A 15,874-nucleotide genomic window follows, 5' to 3' on the forward strand; every position below is an offset into this window, starting at 1 on the left:
CGTGGCTGGCGCCTTAGCTGGTTGAGCTATAGGCGCCGAGCCGGTAACCACTGTTCTACGGGGCGCCGAGCCTGTTGTATTACTCTTAATGTTGTGAATGTCATCAAAATGTCTTCCTTTCACTATTTCCTTTGATCTTCAGGTAAAGAAAAAAGTCATTGTGGGCCAGATGAGATGAGTAGGGAAAGTGTTCCAATACAGTTGTTTACTGGCTAAAAACTTCCTCATAGCCAATACTGTGTGAATTGGTGCATGGTTGTGATATAAGAGCCATGAGTTGTTGTCAAAAAGTTCAGGTCATTTTTGTCTAACTTTTTCACATAGCTTTTTTGTCACTTCCAAATAGTAAACTTGTCCAATTTGGTACAAATTCATAATGAACAATCCCTTTGATATCAAAAAAAGGTTTGCAACATTATTTTGACTATTTGTTTGAACTGACAGAATTCTTTTTGGTAGTGGAGAATTGGCTGACTTCCATTGTGCACTTTGATGCTTTGCTTGAGGGCTGTGTTGGTATAAACATGAAAACATCATCTTGCTTCTTCAAAAGGTTTTGGCAAACTTTGACTACCCTTTGCTTTTGTTCATTGGTGAGCTCCTTTGGGACCATTTTTGCCCACACCTTTCTCATGCCAAGATTTTCAGTTAAGGGCAGCCGTGCCTGTACTCAGTGGGTAGGGTGCAGGCCACATACACCCAGGCTGGTAGGTTCTGACCTGGCCAGGGCTAGCTAAAACAACGACAAGTGCAACAACAACAAAAAATAGCTGGGCATGTGGTGGGTGCCTGTAGTCCCAGATACTTGGGAGGCTGAGGCGAGAGAATTGATTAAGCCCCAGATTTTGAGGTTGTTGAGCTGCGATGACACAGCACTCTACCCAGGGTGACATAGTGAGACTCTGTCCCCTCCCCCCAATTTTTTTTTTTAGTCAAGACTTTCCTGTTTCTTGTTGATGTTTGCTTGGTCTGCTATGCTTCTCACTGCTGATGATTTTGACACACAGATAGATAAATTTTGCAATGTTTTCAGTTCTGCTAGTTATGGGCCACTTTGACCTCTCTTTATTAGTGAAGCTTTCTCCTCCCTCAGAAACATGCTTAATAATTTGTACACTGCCATTTTTTATGGCATTATCCCCATAAACTTGGACTAACATGTCCCTGATTTCACTTCCACTCCTGGAAGTTTAAGAAGAAATTTAATGTTTTATCATTGCTCTAATTCAAGACCTGACAGTCTCACAACGGCACACAAAAACACATAACAATGATAATGAACACCACTCTGCAAGACACTACCACACGTCAACACGAGCACAGCTGTGAGACAGTGATGTACCAAAGTTATAAACCCTTACTGATTTGCACAGTGCTGCAAATGAAAGCCAACGGTGGCTGATAGATCAGGTGGACCTGCCCCAGTACACTTGCCCAGACAGGGTCAGGTTCATGGCCCGCCCAGAGAGGGTCAGACTCATGTCCCTCCCAGGAAATAGGAATGCCACCAATCCTGACTGCCCTAACCGTTTAAATCCCTGTCTGCCATAGCCCATGTGTGGATTTCTCCCTGGTCAGGAATCTCACCCAACTTGTACTCTAAGTGGAATAAAGGCCACTTTAACTGCATGAATTGGGGGCAGTGCCTATGGCTCAGTGAGTAGGGCACCGGCCCTATATACCGAGGGTGGCAGGTTCCAACCTGGCCCCCATCAAACTGTAACAAAAAAGATAGCTGAGTGTTATGTGAATTGAGGAATAAGCCTGTAGTCCCTTCTATTTGGGAGGCTTAGGCAAGAGAATCGCCTAAGCCCAAGAACTGGAGGTTGCTGTGAGCTGTGACGCCACAGCATTCTACTGAGGGTGACAGAGTGAGACTCTATCTCAAGGAAAACAAAACTGCATGAATTGGATCTCTGTTTTCCTTTCGTCTCGCATCTCGGAATGCTCAAAATGATTTTATCCTTGGGTCTGGAACCTTTCAGTGGCAAGTTTGCAAACTTAATTGTCAGGCCCTGTATACATATATCATATATCATTTCACCTCAGTGAAAAAGCCATTGTAACTGAGGTGAAATGATATCTTACTGTGGTTTCGATTTGCATTTCTCTGATGACTAATGATGTTGAGCATTTTTTCTTATGTCTTCTTTTGGAAACCACCTATTTTTATTTTATGTGACTTAGCTACAAGTATTCTGAGCTGGAATTCTCCATCCCTAAACTGATTCAGGAGACAGGAAAGCAGCTTCCCAGGGGATATAGCTGTACCTTAATTGCTACTGAGAGTAAAGCTTTCTCTAGGCTGTGCAGTTACATTCATTATTCCTCACTGAGAAACTGAAGTAAGTGGACCTTTTGTATTTCATGCTGGTAAGCAAAGGGATAAATGGAGGTAATCTGCCAGCCCTGGGTCTAGTAGTACCAGTCCCTTCAGGGGAAAAAATAATTCGTGCTCTTGTGGAGAAATAGGACTGGCAAGAGTTGGAATCTCCATGTGTATGTAGTGAGTATTGCTGACTAAATACTTTCACTTAGGAAAAAAAAACCCCTCAGTTTTGAAAAGACTAGAGCCCTACAACAAAATTTTGCACATACTGAGCATTTAGTAATTTTCTACTGAATTGAGAGAGAAATGCTTAATGACATATGATGATACCAACACTGGGCCCATCCCAATGAATCCAAAGTCATGTGAATTGAGAAGTAAGCCTGAAAAAAAAAAAAATTAAAGGGAGTGAGGGGGAAGCTACAATACTTGTAGGATTGGAAGGGAAACATTTGTCTGGCGTATAAGGTGCCCAAACTACCCAATGATACAGAACTTCCTTCTGATACATTCTGACTAGAATTCTGGCTATCCTGTAAATAGACTTTCCAAACATCCAGATGGGAGCTCAAACCTGGTAAAATATGATGCTTTGTATTAAAACATAGAGTTCATCTTTGATCTCAGGGTTATTATTTTAACATCTGATTAGTATGTGTTCTTACGTGTCAATCCCAAGAGCCCATCATGATTAACCATCTCTTACATTTACAGACAATGGGGTCGAGTTGAGGTGAGGATGCCCTAATAAGAAATTGCCTTCATTTTTGTTCCTGTATAAGCAAACCCGGAGGCAAAGACTAGAAGAAGACCCGAGTGCATGCGAGAAATTTGTTCGGGAAGGTAGAGGAATAGGGAAGTAAGACAGGGAAAGGAGGGCAGTCGATAAAGGATGTGTTATCCAGGCAGCTACTGAGATAAAGTGGGAGAGGCATAGACAGACAATAGGATCACATCGCCACCCACTAGCTTTCAGTAGGGGACTATGACTTTAATTTTATTTAAAAAATGAATGTATCATTTCTTATGCATTCAAGTTTGTTGACTGAGATGGAAAACTATTCAGTTCATCATCTATATTTGATACTTGTTACTATTCTAAACCTTTTATGATCCCAGATTGCCTTTCAGGATCATCTTAATATGTCCATCAGATTTATGGGAAAACATTGAAATATGTGTTCTCTTTTTTCACTTTACTTTGGACATTCCTTACTGTTAACTATTTTTTACATTATAGTAAACCTACAGAGGATAACGTAACGGACATCTTTATAATCCCCATGCAGATTTTACCATATTTGTTTCAAGTTTTTTTTTTTTAAAGCAAAATGTTCTACATAAGTTAAAGCCCTCTCCCTTCATCTCTTTCCCTCTTTCTCTTTCTCATGATAATTGCCGTCTTCAGCTGGTCTGTATTCTATGTTTATTTTCTAATTCTACCTTATGTGTATCTATTACTAACATCGTATTTCTTTTGTTTTAAAACTTTATATGATCAGCATAACATTTGACATTTTGAAACTTACCTTTTTTAACACAACATTATATTTTAGAGATTTACCTATATTGTCGCACTTAGTGCTGAATAGCTTTCCACTGCGATAACAAATCACAGTGGCTGTGTTTCTACTACTGACGGACATCAGTTTTCTCCAACTTTTGATATTATAAAAAAATGCTGCAGTGAAATTATTTCTCACAGTTCTAGAGGCTGGAAAGTCCAATATCAAGGTGCCAGCATCAGGCGATGGCCTTCTTGCTGCGTCATCCCACAGAGGAAGTGAGAAGTGCAAGAGAACACATGCATGAGAGAGGGAGAGAGAGCAAGCGAGAGCTCAGACTCATGTCCTCAAACCCTTTTAGAAATCAGCATTAATCCATTCAAGTGGGTGAAGCCCTCATGACCCAAATACCTCCTATTAGGCTCCTCCTCCCAACATGGTTGCATTGGGGATTAAGTTTCCAATGTACGTTTTTTTAGATATGTTCAAATCATAGTAGATGTCTACATAAAAATGCCTTGTCTTTTCATATATTTTATAATCTCTAAGTAGAGTGCAGTGGCATCACTGCAGCTCACTGCAACCTCAAACTCCTAGGTTCAAGCAATCCTTCTGTCTCAGTTTCCTGAACAGCTGGGGATACAGGTGCATGGCACTACTCTTGGCTAATTTTTCTATTTTTAGTGGAGACAGAGTCTCATTTTTGCTCAGGCTATTCTTGAACTCCTGAGCTCAAGTAATCCTCCTGCCTCAGCCCCCCAGAGTGCTAGGATTACAGGCATGAGCCATTGCATCAGGCAATAATTACTTCTTCATGATAGATGTTTTAACTTCATGTCTTTCATATAGTTGAGATATCTTTTTGTGTATGCTATGAGGTAGAGATCTAATTTTATCTCTTTACATATGAAAAAGTATAAGAAATTTCCATCTTTTTTATATTAAACTGAAATACTTCAAATATATGTCTCCCGCAGATAAACACTTTAAAAAAAACATAATCACGGCTCGGCACCCATAGCTCTGTGGTTACAGTGCCAGCCACATACACCGGGGCTGGAGGGTTCAAACCTCACCAGTCCTGCTAAACAACAATGACAACTACAACAACAACAATGACAACAACAAAAATAGCCAGGCATTGGGTGGGCGCCTGTAATCCCAGCTACTTGGGAGACTGAAGCAAGAGGATTGCTTATGCCCAAGAGTTTGAGGTTACTGTGAGCTGTGATGCCATAGCACTCTACCAAGGGCGACATAGTAAGACTTTGTCTCAAAAACAAACAAACACATAACCAAAATGCCATTTTGACATCTAACATACATTAGTTCTTTTATATTGATTTCTCCTCTATGTGAAAATTTTCCCAAATATTTATTTACAGTTGATTTCTTTAAAATAGTATTCAGACAAGGTTAACACATTGCATTTGGTTAATATATCTCAAGTCTTTAGTCTGTTATAGCTTCTCCTTTCCCCAATTTTTTTTTTTTTTTTTTTTGAGACAGAGTCTCAAGATGTCGCCCTGGGTAGAATGCCATGGCAACCTCAACTCTTGGGCTTAAGCGATTCTCTTGCCTCAGCTTCCTAAGTAACTGGGACTATAGGCACCCGCCACAACACCTGGCTATTTTTGTTGTTGTTATTGGTGTCATTGTTGTTTAAGCAGGCCCTGGCCAGGTTTGAACCCACCAGCCCCTGTGCATGTAGCCGGCACCATAATCACTGACCTATAGGCACTGTGCCTCAAGAATACTTTCTATGTGGCCCTATTTGATTCCTATATCATTATTTCAGGAAGAATACAATGTTTAGTTTTCCAGCTTTTTAAAATTAATAGACTTAATATAGTCTAGAATAGTTTTAGATTTACAGAAAAATTGAGCAGATAAGTGTGGTACATTTGTTACAATTAATGAACCAATACTATATTCTCATACATTATTAGTAATTAAAGTCTATAGTTTATTCAGATTTCTTTTGACTTTACCTAATGTCCTTTTTCTGTTTCAGGATCCCAAGAAAACTATGTATCAGGGCTGTCTTACTTTTAATGATTGAATTTTGAGCAGTGGTCTTGAAGTCTTTTTAGAGGGATGGATCCATTATAATATCCTCCATTTAAACTTTCTCTTAATGGTTTTCACATCTGTTGACAATCACTGGCTAAGTCCATTATTTCATTAGAAACTGCAAAATCATGATTTAAAATATTCTATTATTTCCTCTGCAATTATAACTTAGAATTATCCTATAAAGAACTTTCCTTTTCAGCTATTTGGTTACTTTGAAATATTATACAATTTATCTTGCATAGATTTTAATGGTTCTAATTATTAATGATTCTAATGTACCTATGTGATATCCATGAGAAATTCTAATTACTTTTAGCTTTTAAAATTATTTTCATAATAGTATAAAGATAATGTTTTATGAAAGCTATGGCTTTCATGTCCCTCTAAGTAATTTGTGCTATTTATACAGACTGCCCAAAAAACATGTTAGACTAGTTGAAAGGCTAATTGTTATGTGCCTTAAAAAGAAAACTATTACAGTGTATTTGTGTGAACCAAAAATTCCAAGCATTTAGCTGACAATTAATCCTCACAGATTTTAAAAATTTAATTATAATAAATAGCCTTCCTGATTAATTTGCATGATATAGCAAGTGTAATAGTTTATAGCTGAAGAACTGAGATGAGAGTTAGAAAAAGTGGCCTGAGGGAACTTAGTAATTTAAATGTACAGGCCTATTAAAATGAATTAGTAATAAAAATAAAAGAATGTGACCCCTTTTACAAAAGTATGGCATGTCAGTTGGTTCCCTTCTCCTAAACATAATCTGCTTATGTTAAACAAACTTAATCTCCTAATAGCAAAATATTATACAATATTAGAACCATAGGAAGAGTAAATATGTAGTTATCAGTCAAAAATTGCTTATAAACAGGGGTCTCTTAGGATCTAATTAACAAAAAAATTCCCAGATTCTCTATGTACTGTGTTTATTATGCTCAAAAATGTCAATACCACCATTAGTTAGAGATTAAGAGCATGATCCAGATTTTTAAGAGACGTGTAAAATAGGGTCCTTAGTTAGTCTAGAAAGGAACTTTTCATATTTCCTACCTCATGTACATATCAGAAAATATGTTCCTAAAATTGGGGCATGTACTCAATCAAACATGCTGGAATTAAATGACTTAAGCTTATGACCTGTGGAGGTAACAGCTGAGGGTAAGAGAAACTTAGAACGGGTAGTGAAGGAGGGAAATGTCAAGTACCAGTTGTATTCTGAGACCACGTGCAGAAACGGAATGCTGTAGTTCATCCCAATAATCTTCCTCTTTTAAGTTTCCCCTTAGGAAAAGAGGTCCACAAGAACCATAAAAAATCTGCTTCTAGAATACATGTAGAGAAATGTATCCATGCAGTGCAAGAGGTGGGCTATGGTAGCCATGGAGGTGCCCCACTCAGATCTCCCTTCAGGAGGACCTGCTGTAGGGAGCAGAGCTAAATGACAACTCACACATTTTGGGTTCTAATGAGCTCATGCCAGACAACACTCCTTCTGGGCTGCTCCCAGCCTATGACTGAGCATAGCAACTGGTGTATTCGGGAACAAAGCGAGCTTTCTTTCATTGTCCTTTCAGCTCAGGGACTTCTTGTTGGCATGGGTGAATTTTTCTGAGTTGCTGGGGCTCTACCTATCTAATCCTTCCTCCTCTCTCTGTCACAGGTGTTAGACCTGCATCACACTCCATGTCTACTCCTGGTCCCTTTCTCTTTATCTTTCATAAGCATTTCATCCAATTAATCCCATCATGGGGAGATTTTTTTTTTAACTGTGAATATACTTCAGTCATTTTTGTTTACAGTTGAAATTCTAGAAAGGCAAAATTAACAACTTTGCCCATGAACAGACCATGTTCCACACTATTCTGCTGTGCTTTGTCCAAATGCACCTCTATGAGTAGGCTGTCGTCCAGCTTCATGGGGATTCTGCTGCTTACAATTTCACTAGGGAAGACCAAGTCCTCAAAGAGTGCATCATGCACAGCTGTCACAGTGCAGCTCCTGGGATGCTTTTGCTTCTGTTGTTAGTATCATTATTATTTTGTTTCAGATTACTATGAGAGTGCATACTATTAAGTTACATTGTTGCATTTGTTAGATAAAGTACAAGTTGCACTCAAGCCCTTCACCCAGGAGGTGTGCCATATACTCCTACATTATACCCAGTGGGTAAGAATTTACCCCATCCCTCCTTCCTCTCCCTTTCTTGAATTTAAATGTGTTTTTCTCTTGTGTGGGCAAGTAGTTGTTCATCCCCTAGTTTCATATTAGTATTGGGTACATTGGATGCTTATTTTTCCATTCTTGTGATACTTTATTTAGGAGAAAAAAATCATTATAAGGATATCTGCACTTGAATGTTTGTAGCAGTTCAATTCACATTTGCAAAGATATGGAAACAACCCAAGTGCCCATCAACCTAGGAATGGATAAGTAAACTGTGGTATATGTATATCACGGAATACTATTCAGCCATAAAGAAAGATGGAGACTTCACATCTTTTGTGTTTACCTGGAAGGATATGGAGAAAATTTTCCTAAGCTTTTTTTAGTTGACTTAGGCAGAATTCTCCTCTGTGCAATAAAGACAACATGCTTCCAAATGAACTTTTTCTACAATTCATGTACTAGCTGGACTTGAATTTTCTGGAAAGATTTCAGTTGAAGAATAGGAACAAAGATTATAATAGCTTTCTGACTACCATCAACTTCAGTTTCCTTGGCTGCCATATTAGCTTCCTGAACTGAGCCTTGAGGGCTGAGTTCATCTCCAGCTCCAGAACGGCCTGGGAAATATCAGACTTGAGCTCATCCAGCTTCTTGTCATTAGGCTTTAGGATCTTAGTACTTGAACTGAACATGACCTTCTCCTTACAGAGTGCTGGCTTAGGAAGAGAGGTTGAGATCTTCTTGATGGATTCAAAATGGTACATTTACGTAAGAGTGTAGGCTAACCTACACTAAACTAAACTCTCAAACTAAACTTGATTGGAAATAATTTCTTAGAAAACTAGATCAATAGATGGTTAAGATTAGAATATGTACTTAAATATTAAAATAATAATAATGGACAATTACATATAAATTATTGAAAATCTTTTTCTGCAATCAGAATATCTCCTGAGTCTTGGTCCTAGAAGGTAAATATATCTACTATGTAAGTGCCATTCTCTAGTTTTGTGGTGATATGTTTATGTACAGCAGAAATTTTCCTTCTAAAACTCATTATTTCCTTTAAAAGCTCATGCCTGTGATCTGGGAGGCCAAGGTAGGTAGATTGCTTGAGCTCAGGAGTTCAAGACCAGCCTAAGCAAGAGCAAAACCCCATCTCTAAAAATAGCTGGGTGTTGTGATGTGCACTAATGGTCCCAGCTACTAGAGGTTGCTGTGAGCTATGATGCCCGAGCAATCTATGCAAGGTGACAGTTTGAGGCTCTGTCTCAAAAAAAAAAATTGATTGTATGTTAAAAAACCAGTTCATATGAGAGTGCATGTGGTGAAAATAAGATGGAGTCAGTCAGGTTAGGGCCAACATGACACAGTTGGTCTGGTTAGTTTAGAAAAAAACTGGTAAGAAGTTTGGCTCACAGCAGTTATATTGCAGCTCATAAAACATAACTGAGCAAATACATGGATCCTTATTGTGATTGACTGTTGACCAAAGATGCTCTTCTTTGACCAAAACTTTTGGTTAGGAGTCTCTGAGTCTTGCGCTTAACTAAGCCAAATTTTGAGTTTTCCTCTCTGTCCTTGTAGAATCCAGTTTGAGCAAGAAATCCTGCTCGGTTAGTTTAGGGAGAATCCCCCACACTTGGTTTCTGGCCATCCTTGATTTATTTTTAATTTTTTAATTTTTTAGAAACAGGGTCTCCTTCTGTCACCCAGGCTAGAGACAGTGGCATGGTCATAGCTTACTGCAAGCTGAAACTCTTTGTCTCAGGCAATCTCCCAGCAACTGGGACTACAGGTGGTTACCTCCATGTCTAGTTAATTTTTCCTTTTTGTAAAGATGAGGTCTCACTCTGTTGCCCAGGCTATCGTTGATATTTTATAATCCTGACCTGCCTTCAGCAATAATCCTATCAAGTCAGGTTACCCAGAAACCCCTTTTCCTTAATATCTCTTTTAATAATTTTCCATCCACTGTCTTCCACTCCACTCCTTGGTTTTAAATTCCCACTTGTCTTTGTTGGAGTGGTAGTTGAATATAACCTCTCTCTCTCTCACTGCTTGACTTCATCACAGTGGTCCTATATCTATCTCCATGGTCTCTCCCCCACTTTCTATTTCTTTTTTTCTTTTTCTTTCTTTCTTTTTTTTTTTTTTTTTTTGAGACAGAGTCTCACTTTATTGACCAGGCTAGAGTACCATGGCCTCAGTCTAGTTCACAGCAACCTCAAACTCCTGGGTTCATGCAATCATCTTGCCTCAGCCTCCCAAGAAGCCTGGATTACAGGCGTCCTTCACCACACACAGCTAGTTTTTTTGATTTTTTTCTTTTTTTGAGACAGGAGCCTCAAGCTGTCCCCCTGGGTAGAGTGCCGTGGCATCTCAGCTCACGGCAACCTCTAACTCCTGGGCTCAAGCGAGTCTTCTGCCTCTGCCTCCCAAATAGCTAAGGACCACAGGCACCCGCCACAACCCCCAGCTATTTTTTGGTTGCAGCCGTCATTGTTGTTTGGCGGGCCCAGGCTGGATTCGAACCCACCACCTTGGGTGTATGTGGCTGGCACCTTAGCCACTTGAGCCACAGGTGCTGAGCCAGTTTTTTTGATAGTTTGATTTTTAATAGAGACGAGGTTTGGCTCTTGCTCAAGATGGTCTGGAACTCCTGAACTCAAGCCATCCTCTCTCCTTGGCCTCCCAGAGTGCTAGGATTACAGCATGAGCCACCTGCCCAGCAGCGTAATACTTGCTTATGTAGTTCTTGTTGTTTAATCCTTCCAGAGATCATCTGTTGACTCAGTGGCTACTGAAAAGCACTTAAGACTCTTGACAGAGTACAACATACAAGGAATATTATCAATATGTCTAACAGGAAAATGATACCCCCTGAAGCCAAGGTCCTCAAGAACAAATATTTAATCAATTAAATAGATCGAGTTATTGTGCCTCTCTGATATGATGCAATACTTGGATCTGACCTAACAGATCAAAGTCTATAAGATTTTAGGCTACATTTCCTGACTTATTGATATAGAAACATAATTACTCTCTGATAAGAAGACAAGCTCCTCCTTGAACAGTGAGGGTATCAAAAACTGTCCTGTTTTGGAATACAACTAAAGCTACACTTCTCACAGATTCTATCTGTAAAGAGAATTTAAGATATTATTGAAACTCTTTTTGAGAGTTGATAAACGGCCGGGCATGGTGGCTCACGCCTGTAATCCTAGCACTCTGGGAGGCCAAGGCCGGTGGATTGCTTTGAGCTCACAGGTTTGAGACCAGCCCGAGCCAGTCTCAGACCCCGTCTCTACTAAAAATACAAAATACTGAGGCAAGAGGACCACTTGAGCCCAAGAGTTGGAGTTTGCTGTGAGTTATGATGTTGCTGTAACATTCTACTCAGGGCTATAGCTTGAGACTCTGTCTCAAGGCAAAAAAAAAAAGAGACTTGATAAGTGATTTTTCTTGTCCACAGACTTCTAGTTGAGGGAAGAGTGCTCTAACAAAAGAATGGAATCTAGCACTTATCTGTATAATTAGGTTTGGAAGCTCATGAGAAATCCGTTTGTGTGGGGTTACTTTAAGAATATATGATCCCCAGGGAGGGGGGAGGGAAAGAGGAGGGGGGAATAGGTGGAGGGAGAGGGATTGGAGGGATCACTTCTGAGGTTTATCGTACAAGGGTACAAGTGAATCTTTCTAAGAGTAGAATGTGAACGTTTTAAAATAATAACTAAGAAAATGACATGAAGGCTATGTTAACCAGTTTGATGGAAGTGTTTCGGATTGTGTGTGAAAACCCCACACTGTACTCCAGAAGTGCATTAATATACATAGTTACCATTAAATAAAAAAAAAAGAATATATGATCCCAAGTTAAGAACTTGATTAATATTTAAAAAGTCATATTTAGTTATTTTCAGTGAGAGATACCCTAAACCACAGCATCCAGATCATTTGGGTAGGAAACCTTTACATATATCTCCTTACAACAAAGAATGAATAATCCAGTGTTGTTAATGGGAAGCATAAGGGGTTCCCATTATTGAAAAGTCAGATGTGATGTATCATGATTATTTTTAATAATATTTATATTTAATATATTAATATTATTTAATAATAATTTATAATTTTATTATATTTTATAAGTGCTGGCATTTATACATTGCTAATTTAAATGACTATGGTTTAATCCACACTTCTATGGATTTGAAAAAGTAATCCATGTATACTATTACAGATGAGACTGGTTCCCTTTTCAGATGTGCCCTTAATTTTTATCTATCTGGTCTACAAAACTGTTGCTAAGTTTATATAATGGTGTTATAGGCCTAGTGTGGTGGCTCATACCTGTAATCCTAGCACTCTGGGAGGCTGTAGCAGGAGGATTCCTTGAGCTCAGGAGTTTGAGATCAGCCTGAGCAAGAGTGAGACGCCATCTCCACAAAAAATAGAAAGATTAGCTGGCCATTGTGGCCTGTAGTCTCAGCTACTCAAGATGCTGAAGCAGGAGAATTGCATGGACCTAGGAGTCTGAGGTTGCTGTGAGCTAGGCTGACACCAAGGCACTCTAACCTGGGCAACAGAGTGAGACTCTGTCTCAAAAAAAGAAAGAGAAAGTGATGTTATAGAGGCATTCCACTCTCCTATAGAGTTTCCATCGAAACAATATCTGGTTCCAGGAGTGTCATTATCATTTTCTGTTTTTAGATCTGTGGCATATATAGGAGTTCACTCTCCATCTCTGAATCAAACCAGGGAGTTTGATTTCACCTGGTCTGGGATCTCACCTAAGTCAGGTGCAGCACCAGTAAGGATTTCTGTAAATAAAGGGAGGCACTAGTAACAAATTTTATGGTGGTTATGTGACATATTTTGAGTTCTAATGTTCTTCTCAAGGCCAAACTAATTTGCCATAAATATTAGTTGAATGATTTGGTTAGCTAGGGGAAGGATGACAAATCTTTTTTTAAAGCCGTTCTCTCACTTTAGTCACCCAAGCATCTACTGGGACTAGTTTTAGTATTAACTGAGATTTTTCCCAAGCATTTAAATGGCTTCATAAACCAGCAATCGCACTGTTTACTAAGGGAAGCTATATGTTGAATAGTAGTAGGCTTTAGTGGGTATTTAGTCTATATAATGAGAGTCCCTAGACAGGAGCTGAAATATGAATGTAAATATTTTGTGTTAGTTTGCAAGGTAGCAAGATTACAATGATTATCATGGAAATAAAAAATCCTGGCAAAATAAAAGGAAATTCCCATTCTTGGGCAAAAACTGTCTACTTTACCTTGTCATCTGCTTCTGGGGAAAGTATTTTCCTAGATGTCCTTAATTATAAGGCAGCTATAGGTTGACAGTTTGTGAAAGTACTTTTTAGCAAGGTTCAATGCCTTGCAGTTTGACCACTGTGTGTGAAGTTAAAAGAACCTGATATGGTCCCTTACAGCAAGGTTCAAGGGCAGTTTTCCTCTGATGTTTTTTCCAAATTACCCGGTTATCTGCTTCTGATGTGTAGAGTACAAGGTCCTTGTCAGATGGAGGTCTCTGAGGGCTCCTGGTAGAAGTAAGTTGGATATTTCATACTAGTGCTTTACAATATCGGGTCATATCAGAGTCTACATAGCTAGATAAATAGGGAGTTCTAGCATTAAGGGCCTAAGTTTTCTAGTGATAATTTTGTAAAGAGTTTGTGTTTTCCAAAAAGTATAGATCTTATTGACATAAGAGCTAAGGAAAGTATTTTAGGGCAGTATAGTCCTTTTGTCTCACTTTTCAGTTTAGTTTTTTTTTTGAGACAGAGCCTCAAGCTGTCACCCTGGGTAGAGTGCTGTGGCATCACAGCTCACAGCAACCTCTAACTCCTGGGTTCAAGCGATTCTCCTATCTCTGCCTGCCAAGTAGCTGGGAATACAGGCGCCTGCCACAACGTCCGGCTATTTTTTGGTTGCAGCCATCATTGTTGTTTGGCAGGCCCAGGCTGGATTAGTACCCACCAGTTCAGGTGTATGTAGCTGGTGCCTTAGCCACTTGAGCCACAGGCACTGAGCCTTACTTTTTAGTTTTAAAATACCATTAGTTCCCCTTTCTACCTTTCCAGAATATTGGGGCTGATAGGGATAATAATAATGCAATAACATGTGAATGGCCTTGCTTATTCATTTATTTATTTTGAGATAGAGTTTCATGCTGTCACCCTGGGTAGAGTGCTGTGGCATCACAGCTCACAGCAACCTCAAACTCTCAGTCTCAAGTTATCCTCTTGCCTCAGCTTTTCATTTTTAGTAGAGACAGGGTCTTACTCTTGCTCAGGCTGGTCCCAAACTCATGAACTCAAGCAACCCATCCTCCTCAGCCTCCTTGAGTACTAGGATTAAAGGCATGAGACACCATACCTGTCGTGAATGGTTGTGTTTAATTATGACTTGCTTAGTAAAGTGTTTCCTCTATCACTTGAAATTTTTCTGGGAATTCCCCAAAGTGGAAAATTTTTTTCCTTTTTTTTTTTTTTTTTGAGACAGAATCTCAAGCTGTCACCCTGGGTAGAGTGTTGTGGCATCACAGCTAAAAGCAACCTCAAACTCCTGGACTTAAGCAATTCTCTTGCCTCAGCCTCCTAAGCAGCTGGGACTACAGGCACTTCCCACAACACCTGGCTATTTTTTGCTTGTAGTTACTGTTGTTTGGTGGGTCGAGGCTGGATTAGAACAGCTAGATCCGGTTTACGCAGCTGGTGCCCTAACCACTTGAGCTACAGGCGCTGAGCCTGGAAAAATATTCTTTAGTAATTTTTTTGCTGCAGTAATTGTGTCAGCCCTTTCAGTATGGAAAAGGTTCTACCCATCCTGAGAATATACAGACTATTACAAGTACATATTGATGACTCGTGTAGGTGGGCAACTGAATGAAGTCCATCTGTGAGTGTTCTAATGGGCTTTGATTCCTGGGGTCACCATAATGATTTTTCGGGATTATGGGTTTAATAAGTCAGACATTGATGACAGAATAGTTTGGTTGCTTTTGAAAAGGTTCCTCAGCTTGGCGCCCATAGCTTAGTAGTTAGGGTGCCAGCCACATATACCGGGGCTGGTGGGTTTGAACCCGGCCAGGGCCTGCTGAACAACAATGACAACTGCAACAAAAAAATAGCCGGGCATTGTGGCGGGTGCCTATAGTCCTGGCTGCTTGGGAGGCTGAGGCAAGAGGATCGTTTAAGCCCAAGAGTTTGAGGTTGCTGTGAGCTGTGACATCACAACATCCTACCAAGGGTGACTTAGTGAGACTGTCTCATAAAAAAGAAAAGAAAAGAAACGCTTCCTCCAATGTTTTGTTAGGATCCAATTCATTTTGTCAACCTCATGGTGAGTAAGAGAATAGGATGCTCAGAGGAGTGACACTTCTAGTAATTTAGGAAATAACAAGTGGCTCTCTGAGCCCTTTCAGAATCCCTTAATGATCTTGAATCCTTTATTATCCAATTTTGCTTTTCAGCCTTTGGGGCCTATTTCTGTCATTCATGTAAATGTTAGATTTCTTTAATGTATTTAGGATGGATCTCATTCAGAGCACATAAATTACTTGATGGGGTAATTTCTTGGGTGGCAGCCTTAGCATGAAAAGCAGCCATGGCATTTCCCTAATATTTAGGGTTAATTTTATGAGCATGAGATTTAATTTTTATAATAATTATTATTGTTATTGTGAGACCATTATAATTATAATTATAAGTTATCATTGTAAGGCCAGCCATTAATTTGATTGCCTAATGGTTCCTTTTTTGGTTAATGTCCT

General features: G+C 39.4%; 1 pseudogene; it reads right to left on the reverse strand.

The window, feature by feature from the left end:
* Positions 1-7,707: 7,707 nt before the first annotated feature.
* LOC100943400 lies at positions 7,708-8,772 on the reverse strand (annotated as a pseudogene).
* Between the last annotated feature and the right edge of the window lie 7,102 nt (positions 8,773-15,874).

Source organism: Otolemur garnettii, unplaced genomic scaffold (assembly GCF_000181295.1).
Source record: "Otolemur garnettii isolate 467f Iridium unplaced genomic scaffold, OtoGar3 scaffold00008, whole genome shotgun sequence".
In the NCBI taxonomy this organism is placed as follows: domain Eukaryota; kingdom Metazoa; phylum Chordata; class Mammalia; order Primates; family Galagidae; genus Otolemur; species Otolemur garnettii.